Genomic DNA, 6,346 nt, shown 5'->3' on the forward strand with positions numbered 1-6,346 from the left:
TGTGTGTGTGTGTGTGTGTATGTGGTGTTGGGGAGTATACCCAGGGCCTAGTGTACACTAGCCACTCCCTACCTCTGAGATCCCTAGCCATTAACTTTCTTAAAGCAAGAGATAACTATTTGCAACCACTGCTGTTTTAATAGCAATAAAAAAAAATAAGTTTTTTGTTTGTTTGTTTGTTTTTTTTTGTTGTTTTTTGTGGTGGTGCTGGAGATTAAACCCAGGGCCTTGAGTATGCTAGGCAAGTGCTCTATCACTAAGCTGCATCCCCAACCCTCATTTTTTTTTAAGACTACCGAAAAATGACATTTACCTTTTCTTTTCTTTTTCTTTTCTTTTTTGTACCTGGGATTGAACCCAGAGGTACTTAACCACTGAGCCACATCCCCAACCCTTTTTATTTTGAGATAGGGTCTTGCTAAGTTACTGAGGCTGACTTTGAACTTGTGATCCTCCTGCCTCAGCCTCCCGAGTCACTGGGATTCAGGTGTGTGCCACCACACCTGGCTGACATTTAATCTTATTGATAGGTTAATAAATAAATGTATAAAGTTGTTTATATGATAAACTATAAAACTCTTGCAATATTTGGTATGTTAATTTTAAACTTTAATATCAGGTTACATGTATGACTAAATTATCTGTAAATACTTTAAAAGGGTAATGGTCTCTGTTTCTTATGGTCTTAATTTTGTTATCCACATACACCTCATATGATTTCTTGTTGGTCAATCAAGATAATACAAGGTAGACATTGTATAGCTTTTATAAATGTTAGTACGTTTACTTTCAAGTAGTTTTTGCTGTTAAATTCTTTTGCTGTTTTAATTTGTTAAAGTTTAAAAGTTTATAAGTATCTTTAAAAAAGAAAATTAATTGGTTCTGATTATTTGAAACTAGAATTTCTAAATGGCGATTTTCAAAAGTTAATTAAGATCGGCAACACACATCATCAAAAATGCATACCCTCACAACCAAGGAAATAAAATATAAAACAATAATATGATATTTAATCTATTATATTTAGTAAATTTAAAAGATGTAATATGACTTATTGATGAAAATGATACTTACACACCATTGTAGAGGTGTAGAATCAACAACTTCATTGAAGAACAATTTGTTGATGCTCATTCTTACTGATGCAGCAATTTCTCTGTTAATTATATAACCTTTATTTATTCTGGTAGGAAAGCCCAATGGTTTATGGTGAGAGGCTTATGACATCATTACTTACAACAAAAGAAAGACTGAAACCAATCTCTGTTTTATTTACTTATTTGGCACACAGTTGATGTAGTGCTTAGTATGTGTTAAACACCATCCTAAGCATTTCACAACTATGGATTAAATCCTCCTAACAACCTGTATCTATTACTATGCAGAAGATTAAAGAAACTGTAAATCCAATTAGCTTTAAAAAGAAAGAAAGTTAGTCCCTCACGTAATTGCAAGTTCAGAGGTTGGAAACCCAAATGTGACATGAGAAACAACTCAAAGATGTCAGTGAGGATCTGTGTCTTTCCTCAGCTCTGCCATTTCTTGTCTCGAGAGTCTTTTCACACTTGCAAGATGACTACCTGTTTCCTTGAACCTGTCCAGAGGGAAAATGAAGACAGAAGGCAGAATTTAGCTCTTCTCCACCAAGCAGGAACTCCATGCTCCAACCTCTAATCTGATGGATCCAGTTAGGTTATGTGTATATTCCTGACCAACAACCATCACCAGGATAAAGCCAAGTTCTCATGGGCTTATGTGAATCAGCATCCCCTTCTGGAACCAGGGGAGAGGGCATAAATAACTGAACAGACTTGAGATTATGTTAAGATGAAAAGGGGAGAAATTTTGTTAAGAAGGCAAGCAACAGGGTCCACCAAACTGAATATCCACTAAGACCAGATTGGCAAAATACATTCACAGTGCATCCTTGAAATGAAAACCTGTATATCTTCAAAAGAAACTAAGTATTCTATATGTGGTGACGGAAAAATCGCTAAGGCATATTCCATTTTTTTTAAAAAGTAGATATCATATAGTAACATTTGATAGAAATAGATGAATTTGGTTATCCTTGGATATGCACTGGAAGAATACTTTTAAGGAGTGATATTAAATGGAAAAGAAATAGAAAGATAATGATATGTATTTAAGAACACATTTGGGGTTTCTTTGCTTTTGTTTTTATGGTGCTGGGTTTTTTACTTCAGGGTCTCACACATGCTAAGCATGCGTGCGCTCTACCACTTAGCTACATTTCCAATCCCCAAGAAAGCATTTTGGATTTCATAAAAGGTTTTCTTCATAGCTGTGGTAGGCAGAATAATGACTAAAGATACCAGTCCTAATCCCTGGAACCTGTGAATATATTAACTTTCATGGCAAGAGGGATTTTTATCAATGGGATTAAATTACGAATCTTGAGATAGGGAGAGTATCCTGCATAGCACAGGTAGATCCAATATAAATCAGAGGGGATCCTTATAAAAAGGCAGGAAGATTAGGATGAGAGAAGAGGTGACAAGGGAAGCAGAGGTCAGAGTCAGAAAGAAACTAGAGGATGCTACGCTGTTGGCTTTGAAGATGGAGGAAGGGTCCTCAAACCCCAGATTGCTGGTGTTCTTTAAAAGCTGGAAGAAAAAGGAAATGAATACTTTACCTTGATTTTATCCCAGGAAAACCCATTCTAGACTTCTGACCTCAAAACTGTAGTTATTTAAAACATTAAGTTTGTGGTAATTTATTATAACAGCAATAAGAAACTGATACAGAAGGGAATTTTTCTTTCTCACTCTAATGAATTAATTTTAAGTAGAAAATAAAGGACTTGAGAAAAACACACTACTGCCTCTGAATTCCTATTATCAAATACACAATTTTAATAATCACATAGAATGCATTAACTCAGTATTGCCTTGTCTTCTGTGTGTACAATGATGGATGTTGAAAAGCATGGGTTTTAGAATTAGACAAGGTTTCCATTCTAAGTTCAGACTTAGTGCTGTGACCTTTGAAAAGCTACTTATCCTCATTCAGGAAGATGGGTAGAACAATGCTTCCTTTGCAAGACTGCTGTGAGAGTTTAATGACTTTTTGTTTTATTCAGGTATGGTAAGGCCAACAGATCAGAAGACTGTCACTGGAAAGAGGAAGGGGCACAGTGCACCATGAAGGGACACATGGGGAAGGAAACACCAGGGTGAGTTGGAGGCAGGGACAAAGAACAGGGACCTCGGGCTGGGGTGTGGCTCAGTGATAAAGCACTTGCCTCGCATGTATGAGGAACTGGATTCAAATCTCAGCACCACATATAAATAAATTAAATAAATAAAATCCATTGACAACTAAAAATATTAAAAAAAAAAAAAAAGAACAGGGACCTCCTGGGAATACTTGATTGGGATTTTCTTAGGAAAGGAATGGGTGTGCAGGAATGGAAAAGGGGCTGCCTGTGTTAGGACTGGCTAGTTTGACTTAGCAGGCTCTGGGGTCTAGGGGGTTGCCCCTATTTGTCTGATGCCTAGCCTTGGGATGATTAGGGGAGAAGGTGAGGGTAGACTAGTGTATCTCAAAAGTAAGAACCAGATAAAGCAGGTGGACAGGGGATATGGGCTCTGGATTAGCTGGTTTGTGTATTAAAGACATGCTCTTGGGCATGATATTTGGTTGTCTCTAGGAATTGGTGAGACTGGGAGGGGCAGGCTCTCCCAAGTCAGCAGGTGCCCAAATGTCAAAACATCAGATAGAAGCCTGGGCATGGTGGTGTGTGTCTGTCATCCCAGCAACTCAGGGCTGAGGCAGGAGGATTGCAAATTCAGAGTCAGTCTCAGCTTAGCAAACCCCTATGCAATTTAGTGAGACCCTGTCTCAAAATAAAAAATAAAAAAGACTACAGGTGGCAGTCAGTGGTTAAGCACCTCTGGGTTCAAGCCCTGTCACCAAAAAAAAAAAAGCAGATACAGAAATTAGAAAACATGGTTAATACACATTCCAAACTATATCCTGAACTTTTTGGCACAGAACAAATGTGTTTTCCCTGCTACTGTGCCCCATCAACCAACTACATTTTTAGCATATGTAAAATAATATTTATAATCTGTAAAATTTGTGTCATGTAGTGTGTGTTTAGCATCCAATAATAAAGCCCTATGTATAAAGTGCCTGCCATATATACTATATAGTTGTTCCTTCATGTCTCTAGATTCCAGACCCACAGATTCAATCAACCAAGGAATAAAAATATTTGGAAGAAAAATTGCATCTGTTCTGAACATGTTACAGATTTTTTTTTCTTATCATTTCTAGGGGATTCAATATTATTAACTTTCTCAAGGTTATCAGATATCAAGATTATTAGATTATTCAAACTAGAAATCATTTCCCAGTGACTTTGAGAACAACCATGCTTAGAAATGAAAAGGAGGAAGAGGTGTCATCTTGGACTGATTCTCTAAGAAGCAGAGCCCAAGAGTTACGTAGCAGGTGTTCTCAGGAGCAAATGCGAAGGGAGTCAAGACAGGGCAGGGAAGGATCCACACAAGAATGTGACTTCCAAAGCAGACTGACTTGACCACCGCCACCTGCTCTTCCGCAGCAGCCAGAAACACCCGCACTAGCCAGCCACTGGCCGTGGACCGCACGCAGCGGGGCAGTAAGCCCCAGGATCTGTCCCAGGCCTTGAAGGAGGCCACCAAGGAGGTGCATACCCAGGCAGAGAATGTCAATTTTATGAACAACTTCCAGAAGGGCCAGGTGACCCGAAAGGGCTTCAAACTGGGGATGGCGTCCCTGTACCACGTCTGCGTGGCCCAGGAGGGGGAAATCGAGGGAGTGCAACAAGGACAACCTGGTTTTTGCCCTCCCTTTATTTCCCCGAGGAGCTGCACTGCAGGGCAGCCCTGGATCAGGACATGGCCTTCTGGTACCCGCCGCCCTGGCAGGAGGCCATCCCCTACCTACCAGCCACACAGCGCTCTGTGGGGCGGCTCCACCTGGTGGAGCTCACAGAGCCTGAGTTGCTGGTGGCCCACGCCTACACTCGCGGCCTGAGCTGCCTGTCCGGTGACCAGGTCCTCAAGAAGATTGCTCAGAAGGACCTGCCCAGCTCCGGAGAGGGCCTGGCCTTCTTCACCTTCCCCTAGGTCGTCAGCACCACCAAGTTCAAGCAGCTCTACCGCTCGTGCGTGAACACTCTGGAGATGACCCCTGAGGTCAAGTAGAGGGTCATCAAAGAGACCAAGACAGCGTTCCTGTTCAACAGTCCGCTGTTTGAGGAGTTGCGGAGCTGCTGACCCAGGACCAAGGACAGCAGGGTGCAAGACTCCATTTCTGCGGAGACTCCCAGAGGGAACCCCTGCTCAGGAGCCTCTCCCAGGTGCCGCTTCTCCGATGGATCCTTACTGTCAGCTTTGTGGTGGCCACGGTGGCCATGGGGTTTTATGCCTTGTGAATGCAAGCGTGCTGGCCCCGAGGGCGATGAACTCTATCCAGAGAAGGACTTTCTTTCTGGAGATGGGGGATCTCTTGGCCAGTTTCCTTATCTTGAGCACTGGAGGTTTTAGGGGCTCCCAACCCTCTCCCTCCATCCCTCTTTCCCTGGAGGGAAAGCACTTCCCCATCGAAAGCACACCTGGTGACCTAAACTTCCAGACCTGGCATCCCCAGTTCCTGCTGCAGAGCCCAGGAGACCTGGCCAGAAGTGGCAGCTGTCTTGACCCTCCCAGTGCCCTTGGTTCAGCATCCTTCTTGATATGGCCACTGTCGCTTTCCCATGGGGCATGGCAGTTTTTATATCAATATGCAGAGATGTTGTGTCTTGTGTTTGTCTTATTTTTTTGGAGCCTCTCCTTGTTCATGGTTCAACCTGAGCTGTGGCATGTATTTTGTCTGGTTCTGTTGTTTTTATCATAGGGTTGGGGGGGGTTAACGGAACTGTGGCCTTGGTCTCTACCTCTGTGTAATAATAAACTACACTATCTGATTAAAAAAGGAGGAGGAGGAGGAAGAAGGAGGGAGAGAAGGGGAGGAGGAGGAGAAGAAGACTGGCTTCAGCTTGAGGGAACTCTGGAGAGTGAATCCCAACAGAAGCTTGAGGCAAGCCAGTGGACCTTTTAGTTCTGAACTATGGACTGCTTGGGGGCAGAAGTGATTGCAGCATAACTCCCAGTCACCAAGAGACGTGGCTTTAATTGCTAAAGGGCAAGCCTTGGGAAAGGTCACAAGTGCAAACAATTATCCAGATCACACAAAACAGCTGGGAGGGAACACCAATCAAGTTGGTAAAAGGACCCCAGAGCATCTGGCAGAGCACAACAGTATCTGCTACAAGCCTTGCCCACCCAGGCCCTCT

At 42.4% G+C, this 6,346-nt stretch overlaps 1 pseudogene; it reads left to right on the forward strand.

Moving 5' to 3' along the window:
• Positions 1-3,049: 3,049 nt before the first annotated feature.
• LOC124965355 (heme oxygenase 1-like) lies at positions 3,050-5,792 on the forward strand (annotated as a pseudogene).
• Positions 5,793-6,346: the final 554 nt, after the last annotated feature.

The sequence above is a fragment of the Sciurus carolinensis genome, chromosome 15, assembly GCF_902686445.1.
Source record: "Sciurus carolinensis chromosome 15, mSciCar1.2, whole genome shotgun sequence".
NCBI lineage: Eukaryota > Metazoa > Chordata > Mammalia > Rodentia > Sciuridae > Sciurus > Sciurus carolinensis.